Source organism: Protopterus annectens, chromosome 5.part0 (assembly GCF_019279795.1).
Source record: "Protopterus annectens isolate FY-2018-M chromosome 5.part0, PAN1.0, whole genome shotgun sequence".
Lineage (NCBI taxonomy): Eukaryota > Metazoa > Chordata > Ceratodontiformes > Protopteridae > Protopterus > Protopterus annectens.
In genome coordinates, this window is record NC_056735.1 from 689,834,150 (window position 1) to 689,850,357 (window position 16,208).

The following is a 16,208-nucleotide window of genomic DNA, read 5'->3' on the forward strand; positions in this document are numbered from 1 at the left end:
TGGTCATTCATTTGTCATTGACAGACTTGTTTATCAACAAATGATTGCATACGGTGTACCTGCAGTTCAGCACAGTCAAGTGATACACCTGAAGCAAATGGAACAGTTGGGACAGAACATGATGATTTATGACAGTGATTTGGACCAAACATAATTAGCTTGCTATAATGAATGCAGCTACATCCTGTCATTCCTTCTGGACAACAAGTCCCATCATGCTTACATAAATATTGTACATAGTTTTGTTTTGCTTTCTACCAGTTTGCAAATGTTTTACATGTTTTCTTCTTTTCATGTTACACACAAAATTTGCTTTTTACCAGTTTGCATATTTTTTACATTTTGTTTCTTCTCATGTTAAGTACTAAATTGTTTTCTGTACCCTCGGACTGAGACTGAAATTGGTAAATTGTGATCAGTGCTCTAGTTAATTATTTCAAAAAAATAAATAAAGAAAATCTCTGCCCCATCCTTTGATACAGTTGATTACTAATATTATAATGTATAACTTAACATCACATCACAGATTAGTACCAGATTTCATTATATATTTACTACAGTACTTAATTGTCACATTTACTTACAAGTATACTTTACTTTAACTTAATAATTGTTTCTCTTCCAAGGGATAACTTGTTTTGCTGACTCACTGTTTACATTACTAGATTGTATTCACATTTCCTACTAAATATTCATTTATGTATAGCCAGGGGGTATTGCCAGGATCCTGCACTTTCTTAGCAGTGTTTAAGAAGCGTGCTGCAATTCACAGATACAGACATTTTCTTATGCACACTATAATAACTGACAGAACTTTACAACCTTTATCTTTTTTACAAAGACAGATGTTTACAAAGACTTAGGGCAGGATTCACGAAGCCTCCGTGTAAGAGTTATAACTCTTACATGGAGGCTGCAGTTAAACAGAGTGATGTCAGCATGCTCTGCATATTCATGAGAGCATGCTGAATCACACCTAAGGCTAACAAGGTCCGTGTAAGACAGTAGGGGGCATGTCCGTAGGCCGAGCCCTGCAAGCGGACACGCCCCCAGAAGAGTAAAAGTGCCCAAAGTAAACACCCATGACAGAGTCCATGGAAATGTGAATAAACACAACACAACACATGCCCCCACAGACTATGAACAGAAAATATATAAATGAACATGTTATATATTTTTTTTAAATCGTAAAGATGTTTGCCCATGAATGCGCTCATTTGCGCAGGTGTGCCCGTAGCGCAGCCACAGTTAGCAATCAGTGGGAAAGCATATAAGAACTAAATATGCAAAGTAAACCAAGAAGCAATAGCGTAGTGGTAGAGATGTCGGCTGAAGAGCAGGCATCCATGGTTCGAGCCCCCACAGCATCAATTTTATTTTTAGTAAAATAAGCACGAAACAAGTCCCTGACAAATATGTACACATATAAAATCACATTTTATGTAAAATGTAATGAAATAGTCCATTTATTTTGAAGAAATGTGAGGTAACAAAACAATAAAAAATGCCAGATGTGCCTGTAGCTGAGCTACAGTTTAACAAGGTGAGTGCATCTGCCCGTAGGTGAGCAGTGGTTTAACAGGTGCAAAATGAGTGCCCATAGCTGAGCAGTGGTTTAATAGGTGCAAAATGAGTGCACGTAGCTGAGCAGTGGTTTAACACACTGAAACTGTGTGCCCCTAGCTGAGCTGAGCGTAATATGCGTGCTAACAGCCAAACCTAGCTGAGCTGAGCGTAATATGCATGCTAACAGCCAAATGAGGCATAAACCAGCGTACCCCGTTTGCGCGGAGCTGCGCACCGCGCTAACAAGCTAACCGACGGGCAACGTTGAGCAAGCTGTAACAAAACTGCCTTTACACAGACACACCCCCTAGCCTATCTAGACAGTCATAAAATATAAAAAGCAGTGGGCAGGTTTGAACCCAGGATACCATGCATCATAGTCAAGGTACTGAACCACTAAGCCACGACAGCTGTACTCAGAAATGCAGTAATAGCAAATATATAGGAATGAATAGAAAGTGGAGCATGATAAAGCAGGTTTTGTGAAGTGGATACAATTCCAAAATGGCCAATCACAGATAAGTGCAGGACAAATGGCATATATAAGCCCCATAGGCGGGAATACACAGCATAAACGATTGTAGAACTGACTTGCAGCCAGAATGTCAGGTGTAGGTGAGGGTAGTTGCTTTCAAGCACAGAGGTGGGGCGTTGAGGAGTCCAGATACATGGTCTGGCTCCTAGTCCACAATCATGAGGCCCAACTCATGCAGGGCCAGGTCCTGTGGGGAGCATATAGGGCTGAGGCGTGGGACCGTTTGGCTCATGATCTCACCAGTGCCACAGGGATTCCAAGAACTGGTGAGCAGGTCCGTCACCACCATGCGGACCTGAAGAGACGCAAGCAGGACCAATTGAACCTTTGGATACAGGAGGCCCGGCAAATGCCCAATGCCCCACTACTGAGTGAGTTACATTTAATTATGTATGTAAGAAATTAAATCAGCTGATATTATGGAGATGTGTATTCCAATATTACTTCATTTATATTACAGTTGCAGGTGTCCATTCTGCGAACCGCAGAGCCTATGGCGATATGCTGGTGTGGTTGCGCCACCAGGCAGGTCAGTAATCCACTCCCAGTAACTGTAAAGAAATATCAAAGTATGACAGTTAGCAAAAGAGTGCAGTGTAGTCACTAAGTAATAAAATGTGCAAGTAACAGTGTAAAAGTGTTTGCAAGTATTGCTTGATTAGAAAAGTGTGTTGCAGTCTGTAATCCAAACAGAAAAATGAAAATGTCTGAAATAAAGTCTGAAATAAAGATGCCCCACTTGTAATATAATAGTACACAACCTACAGCAGTCTGAAAAGTACAGCTGCAGAAGATGAGCAAATCACATGTGTGAAATATATCCCTGTTGAAATACTGAAACATGACAGAAGTGAGACTGCTGGAAAGGATTGTAATAACTACAGGTAAAACATGTCAATAAAGCCTTGAAGTAAGTACCATCCTGAATAGTAAAATGAAAACAAGTGAGAGAGTGTGAGAAAGAGTTATGAATCCACCAATAAAGTAGTAATAACCCCTGAATAAAGTATACTGCAGTCAGTACAGAATGAAATGAATGTGACAAGTAGAACCAAACTGCGAAATGTGTCCAATGTGTTGCTGCAGCTGGAATGTGTATCCCAAAATCTGGATATGTTGCTCTCAGTCTGCAATATGCAGATAGTATGATTGTCTGAAATATCAAACATCCACAGTTGACTATAGCTATATAAAGCAAATGTAGCAGGATGATGTAGCTGAACAAAGCCAGATATGAATGTGTATGAATAACAATAAAATGTATATTGATGTAGCAGTAACAGTCCTATCACCAAATTGAAGTAGTTATCATATAGGAAACTGTAGTTAGAACAGTAGTGTGCATATATCTGTAGCTATTAGAAATGTACAGCATATGTATTAGTATTCAAAGGTGTTAATAATATTTTCTTCACCCCACCCTATAACCACATATAATCCATTCCACGTGAAATTGGTATGTGCAATCACAATTAACACCCCTGGACATTTGTCCTGTTGGGTCATAAATATTTGCATGTCTGTTGATGCATCTGCCCTGTTCATACATCCAAACCTGATGGCCTGTTGCCATCAATCAACCCTGCATGTTGTTGGACTGTGTATTGCTGTTCAAATTATGCATGTGTTATGCTCGCTGTTCAATGGTGTGAATGTCTGGGTGTTTGGTTAATGGGAATACTAATGCATGCTGTTACAACTAATTGCGAATGGTATTGTATGTTAATAACCCAAACTGTCATGACATAATGCAAAACATAGGACGACAGGGAAGGCGGGTTCCAGCGGACCCACCTTTCCCACCTCAGCTAGCAAGTGCACCTGGCACTAGTGCCCAGTCTGGACCCTCCTCTGGTGGCCCTGTGCCACCTGCGGGTGGAAGCGCTGCAGGGGATGGGGCCCGTCCCCCCTCTGCAAGCGTGGCCGGAGGAGAACCACCACTCACCCTCCGTAGCGTCCGGACTGTGGTGCGTAGGGAGATCCGGGACTCTGTTCTTGGGCCCCTACGCCAGCTTGAGGCACAGGTGGCACAACTTACGGGCATGCCTGTTGCCCAGCCTACACAGCCCCCAGCACAGCCCCGTCCTGGGCAGTGAAGGAACAGTGGCAACTGCCCATGGGTGGAGATATCAGTTCCACTGTTGCCATCTGTGGGCTCATGGGCTCTGGATATCCAAACATCCGTCCCCGTCAATTGTGTAACCCCCCACACGTGTCATACACCGCCCCTGTATGCGTCTTGTTTGTCTTGTCTGTTGACCTACCCAACCTACCTCCCCAGCTATACCGACGTCCTTCACCTGACATACCACTCTCACCTGAAAAAAAAAAAAAGGGCACTCTGTACCCACAAAAAAATGACGCCCCATACATAGCTGCCCATTCCGCACATATGTCTGCCGGACATGGAAACTATCATTTACAATTGGCTGTACAACAAGTATTATTGTTGTCCTTACACCTCTCTCAGGGGTGGAAGGTATCAAATGTCACACCAAATTACAAACATATGCACAGCTGTTGCTGATGAAGAAATGGGCAGCTATGGGCCTTACCTACATCCCTCCTGCAAAACCCAAGCTTGTTTCCCTACTGTCTTACCCTCTTTGTGACCCATTTTTCACCACTTTCCTGTCTCCCCATTTTCATTTCTTTCAAAGAAAATAGCGCGTGTGTGTGTAAGAGTAAGCACTTTTAAGCAGTTGTAAGCGGGTGTGTGCGGAGCTGAACGCCAGTGCACATGCGGGAGCTCCGCACAAACCAGCGCTAACCCGGTTACAACTGCTTAAAAGTGCCATAGTCACTCTGATTGACAGGTCCTGTAGTCAGTTCAAAAGCAAAATAAAATCCCACTGTCAGTCCCGAACCGACCTTGGAAACAGTAGTCTGCATGACTTACCACTAAGCCATGACTGCTACACAAGAACATTGTGCTACAATAAATATATCATGTAATAGTAGGAATGAATGTAAAGGGAATATAGGATGTGTAGTACACAAAGCATGTCATGTATATTTACTGTCAAATCTAGTGGATATCTATGATAGTAGTGTGTGAACAGAAACAGCCATGCTAGTTGGTAGCTAGTAGGTAATAATGTCACTGTAGCACCATGCAAGCCACACACATACTCACAGCAGGATAATCACTGCCCATACCCCACAACCTCTTACAGGAACACATCCGGACCAAGTAATAAAATATGTGGAGCAAAGGGCCAAAACCAGGGACACATTACAAATAATGTTACAACAAACTTAGACAGTTCAGAGAATAACAGGTTCTGCATTTTGTGGAATGTTTGGAAGGGTATGAAGTCTGAAACTTAAATGATTGTCACTATATTCTGACTTGAGCCCAGAGTGATTTGCCAGAAAAAGCTGTGCATGAGATATTGACCAAAATATGAGGTAGAAATGTGGACAACCTGCAAATATTTGTACACATGAGAGGTCTGACACCACCATATTTGAATAGTTAAGAGCCTAGACATAGCAACAGTGAATGAGTTATAGGGATGCCCCACAGACTCCATGTGAAATGTACAAACAGTAGGCAGAAAGGTGTTACAACACATGCAATGGTAACTATGGAGTCCTGAAAGTATGCACCACTTGCATGGCAGAAAAAGTGTAGTAATACATATGCTCATGCTATCCCACAGTCACAACTGCAGCATACCAGACAATTTAATGGGTGTACCCCACTGATATGTACCATTCCATGAGGCAGATAACAGATGCACCTGAGAGTCTCTGGGGCCTGCTCAGCAGCATACTCAAATACCCTAATAGATGTCAAGGCCCACACCATGGCCAGACCACACTGCATGCTGTAACACCCTAGCAGATATAGCAGGCATTCCAAGGTGTGAATGTACATGGAAAATAGGAAAGCCACAGCAGCACACTACAGTCAGGACACCTAGCAGGCATACAAGTAGTGACTGTAAAGGGCAAATATTGAAGCCATAGCAACAAAGTGCAAGCAAAAGTGCAAGGAAAGCACACACACACACATTAACAGTAGTAGTAGTCGTAGGTGTCAGTGTACATACACAGTTAGTACAGGAAACTGGAGAAATGAATAGAGAAATGTTAATCTACAACACAGCTGGAAATATGAGAGAGATAGCAACCTTTACACTCACAGAACATTGTCCACAGCATACAAGCATGGTCCCTGCCCTTAAAATCTGAAAGGGCTATGCCTATCTCACATACCTTTTTATAGCACTGTTCTGAAATCAAAGTGAGAACTGCAATCAGTACACAACTGACTGCATGCAATTAGCAAATGCTGGCTAACAATTGGGGCAGAGGCCACCACATGGACATATGCAGATACCTACAAAAGTATGCTGTACTCCCAGTCCACACATGCAATACTTTCATCGCACCCTGAGGAGGAAGTGAGAGACAGACAGAGAGAGAGAGAGAGAGACAGACAGACAGAGACAGAGACAGAGAAAAACAAAATTAAACATACACAAACAAAACTGTTCAGCAACAGCCACCTGAAAGCTGACAACTGGCAAGTGGAGCAGCAGGACACAAAACCAGACGGCAACACAAGCAGCTGTGACAAACACAGGTAATGTAAAGTAATACTATAAAGGTCTACATACTGTGAACCCTCCATATGTGTCATTGGTCTGTATCCATATGTATATGAAGATGTGCAAAGGGCAGGGGACATACAGCAACTATCAGTGAAGGCTGTACATACATTTGTATGTGAGAGCATCTATGTGCACATATCAATGTAGGCTGAATGTAGGTTGTAGTGCAATGTACAAAGTAGGTTTCACAGTTTCACAGTTATGTATGTTTAGCAGTATGTTAGTGTGTGTATACAGTATGGTAGACAAACATGTTGATATACCTGTCTATCATATGGATACGTATGTATGTCAAAATATGTATGTATGTATATATATATATATATATATATATATATATATATATATATATATAATATGCATATATGTATACATACATAGAGAGAGATGTAGGAATACATAGACAGATGTAGATAGATAGAATATGTACAAACATATATATGTAATACACACATACAGATATAGATATATGTAGATACATATACATAGACAGACTGATCTGACTATCTACAGGTATGACTGTATATGACGACCTCAACACCCCCTGTCCCACCCCCTCTGTCACTCTCACCCCCTCTGTGTCACCCCCCCTCTCCATATCTATAGCAATATATGTGCATCAATATATATATATGTGTATATGTATACAGACATATATATATATATATATATATATATATATATATATATATATACATATAGATATATCTATATACATATATATATATATATAGAGAGAGAGAGAGAGATGTATATATATTCTGAGTGAGGCACATGTGTACAGATGTATTGCAACAGGTGCCTGGTGACCAAGGCATGGAGTGAACACCAGTGTCAAAACTGGAGTACCATACCCCATTTCAAATCACCTACACCAGTAACCACCAGATATGTGATTGGCTGCCCACCACTGCATTCCACTGTGTCAGGGGTGAACAGGTTCATAAATGTGTACAATAGTCCCCCCAATGATATTCACAGTGGCACACTATTCCTGGAATACCTGCCCATGGTATGTGTCAGCAGACATGGTGTGTCAGCTATGGACATGTAGGTCAGTGTACCCCTCCACACCACATAATGGCTGCCATGGTATGTACCTCACATGACAGGTACAGATATGGAGAAGGACACAGTGACATGTACAACACTGTGACAATGCACTCAAACACATTACCAATGCACAGTGACTGACAACACCACAGAGTACACACATACTACCCACATAGAGGTTACCACTCCTGGATTTACATACGTAAGTCACACCTATGACAGATGTCCAACAACCATAGTAACACCTCATACCATCCACAACCTAAATGACTGTTGTGTGTCATCCATGCCACTGCAATAGAGAGCACATGTGGAGGTAAAGGTTCCTACCCACAGATAAGACATACCCTGCAATAAACCACACAGTGTTAAGAAGCAAGACTCCCCATGAGTACATGTCACACATACCCCTGCTGAATGTTAGTCATATAGGTAATATGTCATATGAGTCACCCTGTGTAACTGTGTGACAGCAGCAGGTACCATTACACCACATGTGTCACAATGGTCAGGGTAGCAGAACAGTATGCTGCTGTAGTCCCAGGGGCAATAGCATATTGTATAGTATTGTATTGTAATGTATTGTATTGTGTTGTATTGTATTGGTATGTTGAGATGCCTCCTTCGTGGAGTGGAACCACTGCTGCTGTGCGCCAGTGTACAGGTACATATCCTGTAGTCAGGCTAGTGTTACATAGCACTTCTATATGTGTGTTTAGCTCCTGTCGAAGTTCATGTAGCATGCAACCGGGGATACCATCAGGTCCCAGTCATGTTGTGTATTCTACTTTCCTGAGGGCGGCTCTCACCTGGACATCTGTGATGACAGGGAGGTTACAGTCAGCTGGGATAACTATGTCTTATTTTGGGGGAGAGGGAGGGGTGACACCTGCACTGAACCTGTCTGCCACAATGTTGTCAATATCTGTTGTTTCAGTGAATTATTTGTTGTTGTGTACTAACTATGAGCATAGTGGAGGGATTCTGACCAGGTTGCTAACATAACTGAAGAAGGCCTTCTGGTTATCTGTAGTGTCCCTCTTGATTTCCCTCTCAAAGTTGCCCATGGATGTTTGTATGAGGGAAAATAGATCCTTACTAGTGCTGCTCAGACATGCCTTCCCTTTATGGAATTATGCTCTGTCTTGCAGTAGCTTCCATCTTTTGTAATACAATCTGTCTATGGCTGGGGTCCACCAGATAGGATGCTGTCCCTTTGTGGAGAGTGTCTTGGTCATATATGGGATTGCATGATCCATGCATTCTCGGAGATGTCTGTAGAAAGCATTTGTGTAGGGGTCAGCATAGTGGGTTGTGTCTTCCACTGGCCCAGTGTGCTGAAAGGATACCATGTCACTGTTACAAAGTGTAAAGTTTGCATTTGCAATGGTATTCACTATAGTCGTTTGTGCTGGTGGTGGAGGTGGGATATGTATATCCAGGGCAATTAGTTTGTGGTCAGCTCACAGTAGTTGATGATGTAGGCCATACAGTACCTAGATACAAACCCCCAGAGTGAGGAGGTGCTCTGGACCTGAATCAGTGTTCTGACTGCTGGGGTTTGGTAGTATGTCGTATGGAGTGTGCCAGGTACTGTTGCACAGTTGCTGGCTGAGCACTGATACCTGGCCATTTACATGTGTATCCACCAATAGACAGACAGATGCTATATATGTGAGATATGTTGTATCATAACAGTTGAGTAGCATGTGTAGTATGTGTGCCAAATTCTGCTGACATATATTGCTGATATCAGGTTATTTTCTTTTTCAAGAACATGGCTCACCCGCGAAATCCAGCTTACTCCACAGCTGAGGATGAGGAGATACACCAGAGCCTGGTGCGGGATTATGCAATACTCTTTTCCCGCACCAGCCAGAATCAGCAGGAGAGGGCTGCACTGTGGCAAGACCTGGTCCGTCGGGTAATGACATAGGCACGCATAATAGGACATATGAGCAGGTACGACATCACTGCAGTGATTTAATCAAAAATGTCCGTCAGCGTGCATCGGATATCCACAGGCAACAGGTCGCCACAGGTGGTGGGGTGGCTACACATCCCCCACTCACCAGACTGGAGGGACTACTCATGAGTGTAGTGGCTCCAGTCCGCCAGCAACAACAACAGCAGCAGACATGCATTATGATGGAGGCTGGAGCCATGCAGCAGCAAGACTATGAGCGTGCAGGTAATATGCCATATGTATAGTTGACTGTTGTGCACACTGGTAGTTAATGCATGTGTGAGGTGTGTCCTTGGTTTGTAGCTGTCATCATAGTATTTAATGTGCAAGTGTGATATCCTCAATATCAGCAGCTGACCTGTGAAAGGTGACTGTTGTACTACTGACCTGTATCATACTCAGTAACAATGGCACAGTTGTGCCCACTGACATTAGTTTCCTCACTTCTGCAGGTCCCTCTGGTGTAACAGCAATGCAGCCTATCCATGCTGGTGAGTGTGTAATAACAATACCTTTAATAGTCTTGATAGTAATAGTAATATTAGGCTCACTTAGTAGTGCTCTGTGTATGCATGCAGGTGTGTCTGTGTGTTGATATCACGCATACTGAGTAGTGTACAACTGTGTGCAACTGTGTGCATGTGTACGTGTGCATGTGTGCATGTGTGCATGTGTGCACATGCACATGTGTGCATGTGTGCATGTGTGCACCTGTGCATGTGTGCATGTGCACATGTGTGCACCTGTGCATGTGTGCATGTGTGCATGTGTGCGCCTGTGCATGTGTGCATGTGTGCATGTTTGCACCTGTGCATGTGTGCATGTGTGCACGTGAACATGTGTGCATGTGTGCACCTGTGCATGTGTGCATGTGTGCACTTGTGTGCATGTGTGCATGTGTGCACGTGCACATGTGTGCATGTGTGCACCTGTGCATGTGTGCATGTGTGCACCTGTGCATGTGTGCACATGTGCATGTCTGGACCTGTGCATGTGTGGATGTGTGCATCACTGGTAATATTGTGTAGACATTGTAAACTGTGTTTCCTGTTTCCCTCCCACAGGGTCTGGTGCTGCTCTGGTGTCATGCAGAAGGGAACCTGAATCAGGTGCCATGGGTACTGACAATGATGACATCTGTGTAATGGCACAGAAAGGTATGCCAGGGTCCATCATTGGTCAGCCGATTGACAGTACACAGCTGTCAACCCCATCAATGCGCACAGTTATCCTGCCAATACACCCTTTTTCACCAATGTCCCTAGGTGATGGACAGCATACAGTGGGCATTGACCAGGGTAATGTGGTATCTGTGGCACATGCCGCCCCACACAGCAGCCATGGGCATGGCCCTGAGATGGTACCACACAGACAGATGTCCAGGGGTTCTCGTGGGAGCATCCGTGGGCGTACTGCCCCTGTCAGACGTGCCCACAGAGGTCTAACAACCTCAGCTATGTTTCGGGCTGTCATGCAGGCACAGTCACGTATGGAACGGAACACCAGACAGGGTCTGAGGGAGCTGACAGCATGTCGCACAGCCATGACTGACAGTATGCGTGACATTGCGGCTGCCATCCGTAATTTCACCGATGTCATAGACAGATGTTGTGGGGACATATTAGACCGGTTCCACAACTACATGTCCATGAGCCAGGGCGATGGTGGACGGTTGAGGCGTCGATGTGGGTGTATGCTAGCAACAGCAGCAGCTGGCAGTCGTCGCAGATGACAACAGGGCCGCGACTGCCCCCATAGTGCCAGCAGCAGCCCCAGCAATGCTGGGTCTGTGCTGTCATCAGACCGCCCCAGGAGACCACGTGCACGTGGCTCTGGCCTGGCCCGACAGGGATCTGTGTCCAGTCAACGAACACCTGCTTCTGATGACAGTACCCAGTCTGGGTTGGTACCGGATACGGTCCGTAGCACCCCTGCAAGGCACAGGTACCGTGTCCGTGGCCAGAGACACTGATCTGTATGACCTGGCAGGTACAGTCTGTGGCTGTCCACAAGCACCAGTATATGGCAGCCATGAGGTGGAACTGTGTGCATCCATACACACATGCGAATTGACAACACCTAGGGCTACCGCATACATGCACACACTGCACCAACATTGCCTCACCTTGTACTGCTGTCCCTCACCAACACACATACACATATATGTCAATCGGTGGTATCGGTGGCTGACTCAGGCATACCAAGTTCACACCCTGTGCATATGATGAAACTGTGCCACCTCCTGCAATCTGCAACATCAGTGCAGGTACAGGTTAACATGTTGCTGATGCACAGGGTGACTACATAGACATGTAGTAATAGTATCATGTTGTTAACAGTACTGTGTGCTGAGATAATTGTGGGTATATCACAGCATGCCTGATGCAGTAAGGGTATGATTGTCATGTACTGTTGTCTACACCCATGGTAAGTACCATAGTGTATCATCTGCACATGTTGGCATACTGGTGGTAAGGATGTCAACAGAAGGCTACATACATAGGTAGCACAGGGGATAAGGTAATGAAAGTATTAATACGCAATGATGGACATGTAAACTGCAAGTGGCATGTAGCCCACACTGGAATCTGCAATGCGAATGTTTGAGGATGTTGATATGTGTGCAGTACTACACAACTGGTACAGGGCACACAGGAGCACCCTAGCACTGCAAGCTCACATCTCATACCATGCTAGACAGCCCCAACACACAAACCTAACTGTCACAGGAGGGAGAGTCCCCATACATGTCAGGGATACTGTGGTGGCAGGCCAGGTAGCATACATCCTACTAAGTATGGAACCACTGAGTGAAGGCTCAGTGTCTGTTATTTGACATGTGTATTACTGCAGGTATGAGCACATGGGTTTCCATCCAGTTATTGTACATCCTGACAGTACATGGTCTGTACACTTGTGTGCGCTGAGACTGGACCCTAGCCATCTGACCTGTGTATTTCCATGTACATGTGCATAGTGCCTGCATATATGCAGTGTTACCTACTGGAAGTGGTACAGCTTGTTTGTTGTACAATGGACTACATGCAGCCCTGTTTACTGTAGCTTTGTTTGCATGCATGTTTGCTTGCAATTACCCTGGAATACTGATCCCACCTGCAATGCATAGTTACAGAGCTTCTGTGTACTCCTAGTGACATCTGCATAGCTTACTATATGTATGTCCATGTCTCACTTGACAGAATGTCACTGTTTGTCCTGTTCACATGTACGTTGCCTGTGACACATTGCATATGACTTACCTGGCATTTGTCCACGTGAGCGGTCATATATGCTACTGCTAACTAATCACAGGCACTACACCCTCACATATTCATTTTCTGTTGAACCACCTGCTTCGCTAGGGACGGCTTGCACCTGTCACCCCTGGGCTTTCGGATATTGGCAAAGGTTCTTGCTACCCCCATAGTGCCTTTGTTAGGCAAGGCTCAAATGACAAACCCACCTTCATAGGTATCACAAGGGATAAGAAACTAAGAGTAATGCTACCCAATGCCAGAAGTCTAAACCTCAAGATGCATGCACTCGAAACTCTCCTTAGCATGAAAAACATTGATATATGTGCAGTAACAGATGCCTGGTTCAGGGCTACTGAGAGCACCCCAGCACTACCAGGTTATACCTCATACCATGCTTTTCAGCCCCAAAATGTGGAACGAACCACAAAAGGAGGGGGAGTATTGATATTCATCAAAGATACCCACACCTCCAGGTTGGTGGCAAAGCACCAAGCATCAGAGACTATCCATGTGCAACTAACAATGGGTGAAACTGCCTTCCAGGTTATAGCCTGCTACAGACCACCCTCCCAAACCCAAGAACTGCACTTGGCCTTCCTGAGAACAGTGGAAAATATGAAGGTCTCTCCAAACACCATTATATTGGGCGACTTCAACTACCCAAACATAGACTGGGAGCATGACTCTAGCTCCAACACCCTAGCCCAAAGATTCCTAGAATATATGAGCTCAAATGCTATGGAACAACTTGTTACCACTCCCACAAGAAGGGGAAACATACTGGACCTGATCATCACCAACATGGGGACTCTATGCTCCAGACCAGAAGTGTATCCCTCACTGGTAAGATCAGACCATAAACTAATCACACTGGATATTCACATCCCGACCCCACCCCCTGCCCAGAAAACCACAGTGAACAACTTCTCTAAAGCAAATTCACACTCCTCAAAACTGAGGTGGAAACCTTCAAAGCCCCCAGGCCTGTGGAAACTACAGACCAGACCGCAGATTCCTCTATAAACGCATTCTATGGACACCTTCAGGAATGCATGGATCATGCGATCCCGAATAAAACCAAGACCCAATCCTCCAAAGGCAGACGTCCTGTCTGGTGGACCCCAGCCATAAACAAACTACACCTCTCCTTTTTACTTTGTTTAAATAAAGACGTTATTGTGTGGTACCCGGTATAGTGTTTTCTCTCATATACTTCTCTTTTTATATACTGGGTTTTACCTGTATAGCCATTTTGCTTTTCGTTTATTAGACACTGGATCATACCCAGTTTGGCTTTGTTAAGGGCAGATCCTGCTTCTCAAACCTGGTTGATTTCTTTGAAACAGTCACCAAGGCCATTGACGAGGGGAAGGTGGTCCACAGAGCCTACCTGGACCTCGCAAAAGCCTTCCATACAATACCCCACCCGGGCATTCTAGAGAAGCTCGCCAGCTTAAATATAAGCCCCTATGTCACTAGATGGATTGCACACTGGCTCAAGGACAGAAGCCACATGGTTAGAATTACTGGAGCCATGCCAGACTCCAAACCAGTTACAAGTGGTGTCCCACAAGGCTCAGTCCTGGGACCTCTCTTGTTTGGTATATATTTATCGGAGGTACAGACCAACATGGAAGGACTGTGGCTGACCAAATTTGCAGATGACTGCAAACTGGCCGCCATAATCGACTCTCCAGCTGACACAAGCATCCTCCAAAAGGGCCTCATAGAAACAAACAACTTCTGCCAGAGCCATGGCCTCAAGCTGAATGCAAAAAAGTGTATAGTCATCCCCTTTGGCAAAAACAAAGTGCCCACAAAGTACCACATAGGTGGTAATCCATTAAGTACAGAAGAAGTAATTAGGGACCTGGGGACCCAAGTTGATAGCAATCTCTCATTTGACAACCACGTGGCCAAAGTGGTTAGAAAGACATTTTATATAGCCCACCTCATCATGAAGGGATTCACATCTAGATCAGGGGAGGACATCGTGCCTCTTTACTCATCCCTCATCAGGCCCATAATTGAGTACAATGCCCCTTTTGGGATGTACCTTACCAGACACCTGCAGCAACTGGAAAGACACCAAAAGTACCTCACCAAGAGGATCAAAGGGCTCAAACAGATGCCATATGCTGACCGGTTAAAGAAACCCCAGCTCTACTCAGTGGCATACCGCCTGTTCTGAGGCGATCTGTGCCTGATGTATAAAGCCATGTCAAACCCGGACTTAATGGGCATGCTGCACCTGAGAATATCCAAATCCCATCGAGCTACATGCTTGAGAGACTTGAGCCTCAGCACTGAAATAAATAGGACATGCTGGAGGGACAGATTCATAACCCAGAGGCTCACTTCACTCTGGAATAAAATCCCAGTCCAGGTTAGGCAGAGTCCCTCATTGACTCTCTTCAAGAGGAATCTTGATGAGTGGATGGGACATTGTAGGTTTACCCCGGGTATCACTTCTGTGTCACTGTTAGACAGAGGCACAGTATACTAACCTCGAAAAAGGGCATGCCAAGATATATTTACAATGGATGGCGACAGCCAAACACATTCTGGCTAGGTTTATAAATGCCCTAGGGCAGATAGCCTAGTATGAACCTATGACCCTATGAACCTATGTACCTTGTTCCCCATTGGCCCTATGTGCTGTTAATCACTATGGCAATCACAATACTATGGTAGCATGTGCAAAGGTCAGTTGTCAGTCACCTCTATGGTACAGTTGTGGAATATGTGGGTCATGTGGCAATGTCACAGCTGCCACATGTACACAGTCAACCCTCTCCCCTACACATGGATGTACAACACATGTATGAGATGGAACCACATAGCCAAACTGGGGACTAAGCACTCTGAACCCAGTACTGGCATAACCTGTCAGGTGGCATGAAATACTACAGTGACTACAATACCAGTCTGATGTAGACCTACACTGACAGCAATACAAGCACGTGAACACACTGGGCCATTTGTGGAGCCTAAGAATAGCATCCTGCCTGAGCGGCAGACACCTCTGCAGCTGGCACACAGGCATACGTTATGCCAGAACACATCACGCATAACACATAGCACACAAATCCTGTGTGCCAAACAGTCACAGCCTGTACGGCTAGACAACACACCTGCCACAGTTGTGTTAGGTACCTTTATTGTCCGGTACAGTGAGGTTACGCTCACCAGGCTGGACAAGGTGAAGG